This window comes from Solanum lycopersicum, chromosome 7, assembly GCF_036512215.1.
Source record: "Solanum lycopersicum chromosome 7, SLM_r2.1".
In the NCBI taxonomy this organism is placed as follows: Eukaryota; Viridiplantae; Streptophyta; class Magnoliopsida; order Solanales; family Solanaceae; genus Solanum; species Solanum lycopersicum.
Window position 1 is genome coordinate 6,428,794 of NC_090806.1, and position 14,252 is coordinate 6,443,045.

A 14,252-nucleotide genomic window follows, 5' to 3' on the forward strand; every position below is an offset into this window, starting at 1 on the left:
GTAATAGTGAAAAGTTCGATCAACATTTATAAAAATATTCATGCTTTAAAAATAATATTAATTAACTATACGTACTTTGCACGTATATATCACGCTAATTAATAATAAATGTATACACAAAAAATACACAACCATTTTAAAATTTGTACAAAGTTAGCTCAAATTATATTTTGCTCAACTTTAATTTTGCCGCTTATTTTTTAAAAAAAAATAAAAGTAAATCAAAATTTGAGTGGGTATGAATATGATACCCAAACTTCTCCAAATATTTTGGGCTGATTTTCAGGTTAAAAGTTTGAGGCCCGATGTTTTTTAAGTCAAACACAAAGTTTTTCAATTAAGGTCCAAACTCGTATATAGTTCGAAAGATCAATCATAATAATTAAAAAAAATTACGCGATTAAGTAAATTTATATATTAAATTATAATAATTATATGTTTCCAAATTATTGAACAAATGGCCGATAGTTTCACTTTTTGAAAGGAACGAAAAATTTTATACTCAAACTTAGCCATGGTATAAAATTAATTCACTAGTTGAGTTACAGAAATAATTAAGCACTAAATATATGAGGCATAATTAATTTTAAATCCGTTTAAAAATAATATACTCTTTAGCCTAAAAAAAATAACAATTTCAAACTCTACTAGTAATTGCATTTGTGCTTTTTTAGCGATATCTAACGTACTATTCGAAAAATGATTTGAAACTCATATTTTTATTCTTAATTTCAAATATCTCTAAGGTTTAAATTCAATTACATTTGTTTTCAAAAAATGAAACAAAATTAAGTGGTGATTATATATTTTAAAAGTTTAATTTATGTGTTTTTATTAATCGAATTTTTAAAAATGAACCAGTCACATATTAGATCTATTGAAGTAAAATGACGTAAAGAATTTATCAAAATTCTTCTCTTCGATAAAGTACTTAAATGTTTGACACATGTACGATAAGGTTCATGAAAATAAAGATGAGAAGGATGTCACACCAATCTAAAATTTCAATTAATTGATAATAAATTGCAAGTTGCATCAAAGCAAAAACAAATAATTATCCATAATGTACATTACGGGTTGGGTTGTGATCTTTAATTAATTTGTATGAGATTGCAGTTAAAAGTTAATCGGTATAATACATAAAGATGATCCTTAACTTGATTTTTGCACATAATTAAGATCTCTAACTTTGAGTGTACATAAATAGTTACTTAAATTTGTATAAAATTAAACAAGTAGACATGTGTGTCTTACATGACATAATATACGTAGGACGCCATAGGAAACAAAATTGGCATGTCGGACGTCATGTAGGATAAATGTGTTTAATTGTTCAATTTTATACAAATTTAAGTATTTATTTGTCCACAGTCACAGTTAAAAGCTATAATTATTAGCTAACGTCAAATTAAGTTATGTATTATATATATGTAAGTCCATCTATCTTTTTTGGATATACATAATGAATTTTAAAAAAAGGTTAACTACATTTTCCAATAATTAATGTATGTTAAGTGTGACAATTAACTTTAATATGTGTCTTGATACACTTTATTATTACTATCTAACTAGTCTTTGCCAGTCTATGCATGAAAGCAACATAAGAGCTGAACATAATTAAATATGTCCACTTGAAAAGATAATTACTGGTTTAGAAATAGTTAAAATTAATTAAGGAACTCTTATATTTGAATGAGTGTATTGTAATTTTATTTAGGGTGATAAAATTAGCTTAATTAGTATGAGTTAGTTATCAATTAGTTAGTTAGTTAGTACTATTCAACTTTCAAGTAGTTAGTTGTAGTTGGTTATAGTTAGTTAGTATTCACATGTTTTGCATTTGTTGTTGATTTGTTAATATGTTAACTTCTCATTGATGTGTATATATACACATCCAATACACTGATTAAGATCAGACGATTCCAAACTAAAAAGGCACCTTCTTCTTCTTCTTCCTTTCGTCCTACTGCCAGGAACTCAGCCTCCATTAATGGAGGAATGAGATTACTTTCCAGCTTACATTGCTGGTTTCATCAGCTTACATTGCTGGTTTCATCATGGTATCAGAGCAAGGTTGCTCACACTAGATCTCTTGATCTAATTGTTGATCGATTCATTGATCTTCCTTATTCAAGTTGATTCTTTTGATCTGTTTTCTCTTCCCTTCTCTTCTCTTCTCTTTTTTTTTGATTTGGTTGGTTACTTGTTGCTGATTCATAAACTCTCCATTTGCTAATATCAATCCATTCTCCATGGGTGATACTTCAACTGATGTGAATGCTAGGTACTCTAGACATTATTGCTGATATATCAATTGCAGAAGGAAATAAATGATTTGGTGCAAGGTACTCTAGACATTACTGGTTACTATACTAAAAGGAAGAAATTATGGGAGGAAATGAGTGCAATTGATGTCAATTCACAGTGTAGTTGTGTGTGTACTTGTGGAGGAAAGGTAAAATTGTATAAGGCTGAGCAGGACAGAAGACTTATACACTTCTTAATGGGTCTAAATGAGATGTATACTGCTGTGCGAGGGAAGATCCTCATGATGTCTACTTTGCCTACAATGGCACAGGCATTTGCTATCCTGTCACAGGAAGAGAGGCGGAGAGAAATGAAGCCTCTAAATCATATGGCCTTGGAGTCCACTTCACTTAATGCTTCTATGTTGTCTCAAAATAATGCAACAAACTCTAGCTCTTATAGAGGAAGCACAAGTAGGGGAAATGGAAGCTACAACAACACTGGCAGCTTCAACAATAACAATACTGGCAATTTCAACAACACTAATACCTATAGGGGAAACTCTAATGCTGGTAATAGATCAAATATGTTTTGTGAATATTGCAAACGAACTGGACATGTCAAAGATAGGTGCTACAAACTTCATGGTTATCCAACCAACACAAGAAATCCAAGAGGAAGAGGCAAAGGATCTGCAGCAAATGTACATACCTCTGAAGGTGATGGGAACAAGTGTGAAGAAAATTTTGAGCAGGGAAAACAAATGCCAGTGAATCTGTCAAAGAGTCAATATGAACAATTACTCAATTTACTTGGAAACCTGCATGGTGGAAATGAGTCTGCATATTCAAACAATGTGTCAAGTGGAGCTGCAAGCCTAGCAGGTATACTTGCTTGTCATTCTTCTATCAGTAAGATAGGTGATATGTCATGTAAATGTAAGAGATTGACTGCTAGCTCTTGGATCATTGATTCAGGGGCATCTCACCATATGACCTACACAAAACACAATCTCACAAACCTTAAGCCTCTACCTTATCCCTTCTTAATCACCTTACCAAATGGATACAAGGTTAAAGTGACTGAAATTGGTGATGTGTGTTTGAATTCAACATTAATTCTGTATAAATTATTGTACATACCTAGCTTCAAGTTCAACTTAATATCAGTTTATTGTTTAGCTAATCAACTCAGAGGGATGGTTAGTTTTAACAGTGATTCTTGTTTACTGCAGGGCCCTTCTCTGAAGAGCCCTCTGGCATTTGGTAAGGCAAGGAATGGTTTGTATCTCTTTTGTTCAAAGTGTCACATTCCATCTGTAAATGATGACACTGCTTCTCATCAGAAGTGTCAATCTGTTTCTCTTCTTAACTACTGTAAAACACCATCACCACCTAGTACAAGACACTCTCATATAATCAATAAAAAGGCATGTTCCACTGATCAGATTTCTAATTCAGCTGCTCATTTTTCCTTCAATCAAGACAATGAATTCTTATGGCATGCTAGACTAGGACATGTACCTTTTGTGAAAATGAAAAACATATCTACCATTCCTTTAAAGTTTTCTAACAAACAACCTTTCACTTGCACAATTTGTCCAATGGCTAGACAAACTAGAATGCCATTTCCAGAAAGTGTTACTACAACTAGTTCAATATTTGAGCTGTTGCATGTTGATTTATGGGGACCTTATAATGTACCAACACATGATGGATATCACTACTTCTTGACTATGGTAGATGATTACAGTAGAGTTACTTGGACACAACTTATTAGGTGTAAAAGTACTGCTCTTCATACTATAAAAACCTTCATATCCTTAATAGAAAATCAATTTCACACCAGATTGAAAACTATCAGGTCTGATAATGGCTTAGAATTCTCTAGTACTGAAGCAACATGTTTCTTTCAAGAAAAAGGCATAATACACCAGAAATCTTGTCCTTACACACCACAACAAAATGGGGTAGTAGAAAGGAAACACAAGTACCTTCTTGAGACAGCAAGGACACTGTTATTTCAATCAAAAATACCTATGAGGTATTGGGGAGAGTGTGTGCTAACTGCCACTTATTTGATTAATAGATTACCTACTAAACTACTTCAAGGGAAATCTCCATATGAGTTGTTATATCAGAAGAAACCTTTTTACTCTCATCTTAAAAAATTTGGATGCCTTTGTTTTCCAACTACCTTAAAAACTCATAAAGACAAATTTGAACCAAGAATTGTACCTCACATTTTCATTGGATATCCTTTTAATACAAAAGGGTACAAGGTCTTAAACTTGGCTACCAAGAGAATTCATGTGTCTAGAGATGTTCTTTTCTATGAAACTGTTCTTCCTTTTGTCATTACTCCTGCTGGTTCTAGTTTTGACTCTATACTGCAATGTCTTGTTCATTACTCTGATAAGTTGCCTTGCATGTCGAGTAAAACAAATACTTTTATTGATGATGAAATGTTGAATCATCACACACGGGATGAAGTCACTTGTGATCAAGTTCCCATACCTGAAAATGCACCTATAACTGAATCCACAACACCTCCTACTGAACTAAATATACATTTCACATCACCTACTGGACCAAATGTATCTGTCCTTACACCTAGAAGGACAACTAGATCTTGTCATCCTCCAAGCTACTTAAAAGACTACAACTATTCATTACCTAAGCTACATTCTTCTTCACCTATAAATAATGTTGCTGATTCTCAACATTCACTCACATCTTTCACAAATCATCCTGATCATGTATGCTTCTCTACATTATGTTCTGAGAGTCAGCAGTTGATCCATAATGTTTCACATGATATTGAACCCACATCTTATGAAGAGGCAAGCTTGAATCCAGCCTGGCAAGCAGCAATGAAACAAGAATTTGATGCATTACATACTAATAATACTTGGGAGCTGGTTAATATGCCAAAAGAAAAGAATGTTATTGGATGTAAATGGGTGTATAAGATTAAACATAAGGCAGATGGGAGCATAGAAAGGTTCAAAGCTAGACTGGTGGTAAAAGGATACACTCAACAAGCTGGGATAGACTACAATGAAACCTTCTCACCTGTGGTAAAAATGACTACAGTCAGAACAGTAATTTCATTGGCAGTAAAGAAGGGTTGGAATTTGTACCAATTGGATGTCAATAATGTCTTCCTACATGGTGATTTGAATGAAGAGGTGTACATGGCATTACCTCCAGGGTTGGTAGTAGACAGTAGTGATATGGTCTGCAAATTGAAGAAGTCCTTATATGGTCTGAAACAAGCCAGTAAAGAGTGGTATGAGAAACTGGCTAATAGTCTTTGCTCAAAGGGTTATGTTCATTCAGACAGTGATTACTCACTGTTTTACAAGAAAAATGGTCACTCTTTAGTGTTTGTGGCTGTATATGTTGATGACATTATCTTAACTGGTACTGATATGAAGGAGATTGAATTTTTGAAGTTCTTCTTGCATGAGAAATTCAGAATAAAAGATTTAGGAAGGTTGCATTACTTTCTTGGGTTAGAGATATTGTACAGGCAGGATGGTGTCTTTATTTCACAGAGAAAGTTTACTCTTGATCTCTTGAAGGAATTTAATTCTATGAACTACAAGTCTACCACTTCACCATTGGATCCGACTGAGAAACTGAGGCTTACAGAAGGGAAACTATTACTAGATCCTACTTACTACAGAAAATTAGTAGGCAAACTTAATTTTCTTGCTAACACAAGAATGGATATAGAATATAGTGTCCAGCATCTCAGTCAATTCATGCAATCTCCTAGAGAACCTCATTTAAAGGCAGCTTATCATGTACTCAGATATCTACAACATGATCCTACCTTGGGAGTTTTTATCAATAATAGACCTGATATCACCATCAGTGCTTACTGTGACTCAGATTGGGCTTCTTGTCCTGATTCAAGGAAGTCAGTGAATGGTTATTTAGTTCTCATGGGAGATAGCCCTATCAGTTGGAAGTCTAAGAAGCAACCTACAGTGTCATTATCATCAGCAGAAGCAGAATACAGAACTATAAGACAAGTAGTAGGAGAAGTGGTGTGGCTAGAAAGACTACTTGGTGAACTCTCAGTGACAGCCTCTTTGCCTATACAAGTATTTTGCGACAGCCAAGCAGCAGTACACATTGCTAAGAATCCAGTATTTCATGAACGAACTAAACACATAGAGGTTGATTGTCATTTTGTCAGGACAAAGCTACAAGAAGGACTGATTACACTCCAATATGTTTCAACAGACTCTCAGCTGGCTGATGTTTTCACTAAGGCATTGACTGGTATTAAGCATACTAATTTGTTGAACAAGTTGTCTGTAAACAGTTCACTTCCAACTTGAGGGGGGGGGGGTGATAAAATTAGCTTAATTAGTATGAGTTAGTTATCAATTAGTTAGTTAGTTAGTTAGTACTATTCAACTTTCAAGTAGTTAGTTGTAGTTGGTTATAGTTAGTTAGTATTCACATGTTTTGCATTTTTTGTTGATTTGTTAATATGTTAACTTCTCATTGATGTGTATATATACACATCCAATACACTGATTAAGATCAGACGATTCCAAACTAAAAAGGCACCTTCTTCTTCTTCTTCTTCCTTTCGTCCTACTGCCAGGAACTCAGCCTCCATTAATGGAGGAATGAGATTACTTTCCAGCTTACATTGCTGGTTTCATCAGCTTACATTGCTGGTTTCATCATAGGGAAAATTAAGATTTACATTTACTAGGAGAAATACTTATATGTTTTAACTCATATTTGAATTTGTAATCACCTACTTTAGTTCATATTTGTGTACAAATAAACCACAGCTCTGTGTATACACTGTTATATACTTTATACATGCACTATTTAAACATCATTATTCTTCCTCTAAAAATATTCAATGGTTATTTTCATAAGTATTTTAATTGAATTGATGAGAGAATAAAATAATAATATTTTCATGTGAAAAAATTAGAAATTAAGTTTTTCTTTGAACCATGCATTTGTTCTATCATGAAATGCTTCAATGGGAAATGAAAGAGATAAAACATGTTTTATAGTATAAACTTCAAGTATAAACTTCTCACATATTCATAATGAGAAAAATATTTATTTCTAGTTGAAAAATAACTCATTGTATATAGTAATATTTTTTCTATAGTATAACATTATATAAATCAAAAACATGACTACGTAAAATAATATTTTAAGTGGGATCTATATTTTTGAAAATTTTCCTATTAATTATTATGGATTTTAACCATTGCATTGAATGGAGGTTGATCGCATTAATATTTGTTCTTTTTATATTTTTTGTGCCAATGAAGTATATTTTTTATTTTCTTTAATCATTTAGTGTTAGATATTTCATTGAGCTCGATTAATTTAAATATTACTATGAGTAGGCTCACCAACATGTATTGAAACAACAATTCAATCTTAATATTTTAACACGTATTAATATTTTTTATTAAAGACTAAATAAACTAATCATCTTACCGTAACACACAATTATTGATGATTGATGATTGATGAAGAAGTATTGGTTCAAATCCTTTTAAGAATTTACAACCACAAAAAATAAAGAGTTTGTTAATGATTTTGTTATGATATTTTTTAGGCTTTTAATTAGCTATAACGACTTATTAGCTATATATAACCATTATTTGATTGGATATATAAACAAACTAATTAGGCAAACACCATTTAAAGAGTGGTTACCCCACAAATTAACATTGGGTGGCATGACAATTGACAAGTGATTTTGACAATTTAACAGAAATGTATGAGTTTTACTTTATTTGGATTCACTTAACTTTTCCATAGAATACAATCGTTTCATTTCTTTATTGGTTATTTATTTTGACTTCAATTCAATTTCCTATCACTCTCAACTTGCTTCCTTTATCAAACTTTCTTGTAATTATCTACAAACGAATTTAATTTAGAATTTAAAATTTAATGATACATGTTTAATATTTGTATTGAAATATGATTAATATGAATTTTCGCTATATAGAGTACTTTATTTATAAAATGTGTTTTCTGTTAAAGATTTTTTCATATCAAAGACTTGAAATTGTGACATCTGATTAAAGGAGGAGGAGTCCCTTCCAGAAGCGAAGCCAGAATTTTCAATTAGGGGGTTCAAAATTTGTAGAATAGATAGCCGAAGGAGGTTCGACATCTACTATATACATATAAATTATTTTAATCATGTATAAATAATATTTGGTCCCTTCGATTGTACTACATCCTTTGGTGGTAAAATTTATGAGATTAATCCTTAATTAACGTTTATTCCTTTATATTTTTACAATTATGGATTCGTACTTATTATTTGTCATAATGTTATAATTTTTTGTTGATTTTACATATAAATTTTGTGCATCATCAAGAATACTGAATTTGATGTTAATCTTTTTGCATCCAACTTTATGATTATGTTATAAAGTTATGAGTACATATTGATGTTAACCTTTCGTGATTAATTTAGGCAGTGTCAGAGTTAGAAATTATAATAGGGTTCAAAATTTAAAGAAGTAAACACACAAACTAATTGAAGGGGGTTCGACTTCTACAATCTATACATAAAAAAATTTTCTAAATTAAAATAGTACTCTTATATTTTTTACCGAAGGAGGTTCGGATGAACCCTTAAATATATATACTGGCTCCGTCCGGAACTTAGGTTACACGTATATATGCAAAGAAAAATTACTCATATCCAATATTTACACCATATAAATGTACGATATGGATATGCTAATATAAATATCAATCGTAAGTAACTTTAGCCAAATACTTTCGAACGTTATAACGGCGTGGTTTTATAATTATTAAAAGAAAAACATAAGATATCACGTCCTTAGTGAAGTACCACAATATGTATCATTAGATTCATTATTATTATTGAAGTCAATATATTGAAGCAACTCAATTAAATTTTGAGTTGTTTCTATTAATAACATTATCCAAATTGTAGAAATATTTCAATAAAATACGTTATGAAATTCATTTGGACAAGAAAGTCATCTAAGTGTCCCATATCTCCTAAAAAAAATATCAAAAATTTCAATTATCTTTTTTTTTTAAAAATAAAATATTTTATGCGGTGAACGTGGATCGAACACGTGACCTTCAGATCTTCAGTCTGACGCTCTCCCAACTGAGCTATCCCCGCTTAATAATAAAGCTCAATAAAATTTAATATATCACATCATTTAAAGTTGTTTTCATCTTTTATTAAGCCACTTTAATTAGGACATGTATCTATTGAACACTTCACTTTTAACAAATTTATACTATCTATTGAATATAAATAGCAATCAGTCTATAGAATGATATTTCAGTATCTCACATGTTGATATTCGAAGAAAAAAGAGCAAAAAATAATGTGGTAATATACAAATAGCGATTTAATTTTTGTATTATTACATAATTTTAAGTTTAGTCTCTATTTATTTAACTACGCATATTTAACCTTTAATTTTTGAAGTGAGCGATTTTGATCCCAATAAAAAATAACGACTGACCTTACTTTTTTATTTTTTAATAAAATATTATCTTTAAAAATAACTAAAAGTTTATTTTAGTTATTCGCTTAGTGCTATGTGTCAGTAAAAAGAAATTAGGCATGCATTTTCAGAAAAAAATAAAATATTCGAAATGCTTCACACGCCCAACAAAAGTGAAAAGAACAATTTTGCCAAATCAATAATTTGTGTTTGATTGGAACACTAAATTGAATAATTTAGGAGTTTAATAGGTATTAATTCTAGTCAATTAGACGTTTGAGTAAATTATGCCAACAATTTTAATTAAAAAGTCATTGATGACTTAAAGTGACTTAAAGCATTTCAAATTAGGGCTGTCAAAATTAAAAAGAAACCGATAAGTCGAATCGATAAAAAAGTTATTGGTTTGTAGTATTGGATTATTGGTTTAGTGGTTTTGATTTGATTTTTTTTTGTTATCGGGTTATCGGTTCTTAACGGTTTAAAGTTTTTTCTTAATGGGTTAACCGATAACCCGATAGTAAATTAAATAATTATATTTATACCATTTTGTATATAAAGTCCTCGACTTAGAGTTTAATTTCCTACTTTTTTTTTGGTTGTCTCAAACACTTGATTATTCTACAATGTAAAAGTATTTGCTTTTGAGCAAGATGTAACTTGTGAACTCAAGTGCATGGTTTATTTGGTTTGTCACCTTCTTCTTTCTAAGTGATTTTTCAATATTTTTTCTTTTGTGTCAAATCTTAACGGTTAAACCGATAACGATTAAAAATCGATAAATCAATAACCGATAATCCAATATCTTAATGGTTCTACAAATCGATAACCAATAAGTCAACCTGATAGACTTTAAAATCGAACCGAACCGACTGATACACAACCCTATTTCAAATTATTGAATTAGGCAATTGGATAAGAAATCAACTAATGAACTTGAAATTACACAAATCTATTTATTTCATAAGATATTGCAGGATTTTTGTAAATTTAAATTCGGTGCTAGATAATTCACATGAAAGGAAATGATGAATTTTTAACGAAAAAAAGTATTTTCTAAATTGAACGTGAAAGTATTTTTCTATCCTCTCATACTAAGGAAAGGTCCTTTCAATGCTCTAATGCTCATATGAGATATAGACAAGATTGTCTCACGATGTTTTGCGCTCAACTCGCAGACTGCTTTAATGGGCGAACAAGGCCAACCCTTGGAACATCCTATAGCCCCAGGTGGCGAAGAGCCGACATCCAGGCCAAGTTCCAAATCTTTTTGTCAATGTGAACTCTCTCAGGGAAGATCAACCTATTATTCCTAGTGTACCTTTTATCCGTTGAGTCACTACCCTTCCACTCAACACCGTCGAATCACTAAGCTCGGCTCTTGTTCCTACTCGACGAGTGGGTGTGCATTAAACTCCCTTCTACCTTTGCACTCGAGGGACAATCTTCGTTCGGAGTGAGGAAACTTTCTCACGCTTATGTTATTTTTTGGGTGGCCTACGCCTTATAAATTGTACCAAGATTATATCAAAGGTGTTATTTGGTGTTCGAACCAGAACATCCCGATTTGAATGGACACCATTAACAGTACACCAAAAAATAACTTTTATCAAGGGTGTCCAACTTTAAATATATATCCTCAAAATATAGAATTTAACTTACATATACAACATAATTTTCTATGAAGGGGTGGCTATAGCTCGGCCCCTACCTACGCCCCATAAAAATTGTCTACTTGAGACTGTCCCTTGACCCGTAGGTCTTGACACAAGGTTAAAATACTAAGCCTTCAAGAGTGACAATCCATTGATGGCTTAAACCCTCTCTCCCCAGTCCCCACCCCTTCCCCCCTCCCACCAAAAGGTGGTTGTAACTTTACTTTCGACTTATAAATTATCTATTCAAATGAGCTCATTCTCAATTATTCCATATATTACTCAGCAAAGACGTAGTTATTTGAAGTGGATTATCTTCTATTTTTATTTTTATTTTTAAAATCTTTGGAATGAAAAAATGATAGTGACTTGGGGACATCTTGCTGGTTGGATGGATGACCAAATGTATACTCTCGATTTGAAGGTCCACTAGACCACCACACCTCTCTTAATTACCTCCAAATCTGAAATTGTAAATGGGATGTTCATAATCCAAATAAATAAATTAGAATTTAAATAAAATTATTTCTTATATCTAGTATCGAACTTTTAAAATTTAGTCATTAAAATCTTAAAAGTATCTTTGCGGATTCCTTAGAACATGTTTAACTAAATTGTACAAAATGACACATCAAACTATTTTAAAACAACTTATAATGTATTATGAGATGCCTAAATTACTGAATAGCAGATTTATTATAATTTAGTCAATTTATTTTATAAAAATGTCATTTACATTTTATTGCATAACTAAAGTTACTTACTAGGATCTAAATTGGACTAGATTGCTCTTAAAAGTATATATGCGTGTAAGTCGAAATATACTTTTATTAGTCTAATGTGTATTATTGCGTAAATTAAGATTAATTTTGGTCTAATTAATTAACGATACTGCATGATTGATCCAAATTATTAACGAAAGACAAATTTAATCATTTTGGCATACTTTAAAGGTATTTCGAAACTCTTTTATATTTATTAAATAATATAAATGTTATAAGACCATGTACAAACAAGAGTCCGGAGCCTAAAGCGTATAAAATGTTATTAAAAATTCCAAAATGGTATATGAATATTTATTTTGACCAAAAGGGCAAAATCGCTGGAAGGGCAGCGACTTTGCTTGCCGAAAAAAGTAAAATCGCTGCCTTGACAGCGATTTCTAAATTATTTTTTTAAAAATAATTTTTTAATAAATCGCTCCCCAAGGAGCGATTTTCTTAATTTTTTATTTGAAATTAAAAAAATTAAAAAAATAGGAGCAAATCGCTGCAAGTGCAGCGATTTGTCTCCAATTTTCTTTTATGTTTTTCTAAATCAATTTTTTAGAAAAATTGTAATTGCTACTTATTTTAAAAAATTATTAAAAAAAAATTATTTTGGAATAAGTAGTAGAAAAATTTAAAATTAAAATTTCTTCAAAAAATTTAAATTTAAATTTTAAAAATTGTAAAAAAAAAAATTAAAAAAATTGATTGGAAAAAATTAAAAAAAAAATTGGAGACAAACTAAGAGCAAATCGCTGCAAGGGCAGCGATTTGTCTCCAAATTTTTATTTTTATTTTCCAATCAATTTCTTTTAATTTTTTTTTACAATTTTTAAAATTAAATTTTAAATTTTTTTAAAGAAATTTTAATTTTAAATTTTTCTACTACTTATTCCAAAATAATTTTTTTTTATAATAATTTTTTTTAAAATAATTTTTTAAAACAAGTAGCAATTATAATTTTTCTAAAAGATTGATTTAAAAGAATATAAAAGAAAATTGGAGACAAATCGCTGCACTTGCAGCGATTTGCTCCTATTTTTTTTAATTTCAAATAAAAAATTAAGAAAATCGCTCCTTAGGGAGCGATTTATTAAAAAATTATTTTTTAAAAAATATTTTAGAAATCGCTGCCAAGGCAGCGATTTTACTTTTTCCGGCAAGCAAAGTCGCTGCCCTTCCAGCGATTTTGCCCTTTTGGTTAAAATAAATATTCATATACCGTTTTAGAATTTTTATTAACATTTTATACCCTTTAGACTCCGGACTCGTACAAACAATCACCACGAACAAATACACGACATCCGTTTTCAACAACAGTAACAAGTGTATGAGTTCAACTAAATCCATTTTTTTTATTACGTAAATATATATGTGCAAATAATATAACATTAACAAAATATTAGATTTTGAACCTATCAACTTAAAATCCAGTCCCATATAAAATTTTGGTTTTTTAAATTAGAAATGACCGTAATTAACCTCAAGATTTACACATTGTTTGAATGGTTGTTACCTTTCTATTATATTGTATTGTTAGTTCAAAAATATAATATTTGTTTTGATTATTACTTAAATTATATTGTATCATACATTTAATACATTTAAATTCATCTTTATATGAACACAAAAATACTCATTTTAAATAACAATCAATTTGGTATTATCACATTGTTACCTTAATATTTTCTTCTCATTTTATTTTTATATACTATTTAATAATTATGTTTAATCTTTCATCCTACCTTTTCATAGTAATTTTACTTCGTATCCTACTTTTATCTACTTCTCTTATAGATTTATCATTTAAATTGTAAATATATGTGATATTATGTAACGACGAAGACCAATATATTCTATCCAAATATTATGTTCATTAGAATAATATAACACAATACAACACAACACAATATAAATAGTGTTATAAATAGTGTAATAGGTATGTTGAGACTTTTTACTTATAGATATATTTTTCCTATAAGTAAACACCCATGATATTTACTCTCTCATACCTAAACACAAAATTAACATGTCCTTATGCAATATATAGCACATAAAATGTCCACACAA

At 30.4% G+C, this 14,252-nt stretch overlaps 1 non-coding gene across 1 annotated transcript; it reads right to left on the bottom strand.

The window, feature by feature from the left end:
• Nucleotides 1-9,353: 9,353 nt before the first annotated feature.
• Nucleotides 9,354-9,426, bottom strand: TRNAF-GAA (transfer RNA phenylalanine (anticodon GAA)). Its single transcript has one exon. It is a non-coding gene; the product is annotated as a tRNA-Phe (tRNA).
• Nucleotides 9,427-14,252: the final 4,826 nt, after the last annotated feature.